This window comes from Lactuca serriola, chromosome 7 (assembly GCF_051521515.1).
Source record: "Lactuca serriola cultivar US96UC23 chromosome 7, Lser_US96UC23_V15, whole genome shotgun sequence".
In the NCBI taxonomy this organism is placed as follows: Eukaryota; Viridiplantae; Streptophyta; class Magnoliopsida; order Asterales; family Asteraceae; genus Lactuca; species Lactuca serriola.
Window position 1 is genome coordinate 64,572,273 of NC_136414.1, and position 2,042 is coordinate 64,574,314.

The window sequence follows — 2,042 nt, forward strand, 5'->3', positions numbered from 1 at the left end:
AAAACTTTCCTAAAATTTGAAATACAAGGGCACATAAAATTGATACCACCAGGATTAGTAAAATACGGGATAGAAACCAATTTAGTCCAAAAATCTTTCATCTCGTCATCATTCATCGATTTCATATTTGAAAGTTTGAAAATCGATTTCAGATTTCAATTTCAGTTTCAGAAAAATCGATATCATAGATTGAGCATAGAAACTTACTAATTTTCTGGAGGAGGAGCAGAATTGGCGGAAAGGCAACGACTGGAAGATTGGCAGGAGGTGGGCGTCACTAAAGAGAAACGTCGACTGGAAACTTAGCGTAGAAAGGAGGAAGCAGGTTCTTCTTCAGGATGAGGTGGAGACATCACGAGAAAGTTCCCCACAAAACTTTAAAATTGATTCTAAAAATCTTTCCACCGGTTACAATCCCACCGTCGACCACCGTATTGTAGGCTGTTGGAGGCTGATCCGGCGCCTCCTAAAAAGATCGGAGCGTAGTTTAGATTTATTGAGATGGAAGCCATATTTAAGGAATCCATCCCTTAAATAAAGGATATCAGTTTTTTATTTTGGATATTAATTAATACGTATATGTAATATTACTAATCTATCCTTATTAGTATATTTAATTATTTGTTTAATTTTGATTGGCTCACATTTATGCATACAATCACACAATAATTACTTTGAACACCTGAACCTATCTCTCTCTCTCTCTCTCTCTCTCTCTCTCTATATATATATATATATATATATATATATATATATATATATATATATATATATATATATATGATCAAATGAGAACTAAAAAGGTTAAGAACCCTAAGAACCTCTAATATTTAACTTATCATTAAAGGTTTTTATGTGACTTCTCAAAAATGTTTTTCAAAAATGTTTAAAAAGTTGTTTTTGTTGATTGTAAAGTTGACATTATATTTAATGTAAGCGGTGTTTACGTATTTTACAAATTCAAACAAAAAAGTTATTATCTAATTAAATATTTGTTTTAAGATTTTTTTTTTATCTTAAGATTTATTGGGAATGACATATTTGAACTTTTCTCCTTATCTTCATCAGAGATTCTTCATGATTCCTTTCGAGATTTTTTTGTGATCTTCTTTGTTGCTAAAGGTCATCGATTCAATTAATTAAGCATCATAAATTGATTGATTTTCATTAATATGTAGTTTAGATGGAACCATTCTCTAAAAATGATTGTAGTGGATTAGGATATTTGATTAATCAAATTGACTAGTCTTCGTTGATAATTCGATCTAATTTTAGGTCGTTTTAAGATGAATGATCATCGGTTTCTCTTTCTGAGTCAATACGTGTTGATAGTGGTGTACAAATCATATCAGAATTAGGTCAATTTAATGATCAATCTTGAGGTAAGTTTCATGGTGAAAGTTTTGCTATGGATTTCGATGTTGATATTGAAATCGAAGTTGAATCAGCATCTGGTATGTCGATTTTTGTTTATAAATCCTCTATAAGTTTCGTTTTGTTCTTTTGTTCCTAATTTAATTTTTTGTAGATTTTTTTGTTGCAAAAATAAAATAAAATAAAAAATAATCATTTTTCTTCATTTTAGTTATAAATTTAGTGTTTAATCTTTTATTTTTCTTCCTAGTTAATAAACTGGGAATATTAATGTTTTATTGTTTCGATTATTTAACACGTGAATTGACATGTTATGTTGTTGTTTTTGCTTATATTCCTTTTATTAATTTTAAATTTATTTTTGTTTTAATGTGAATTTAAGTTACAATATCTTCTATACTGTTATTGTTTCTCAAATAATATTAAAATGGTTCTTTCTTTAATTTGTGATTTTTGATGTTTTTTGAAGAGACCAAGGTCTCGACAAACTTAATGATTTATGATGTTTTAATATATAAAATATTGTTTTGATGTGTTAATGTTACTTTGACTTGTTATTAAATTATGAATTTACATATTTTTCTTTATTTAGTTATAATGTGTCTTTTAACTTATTATGTGGTTTCTTTTGTTAATTAGATGAACATATACCTTTTGAGTTTTTCTTT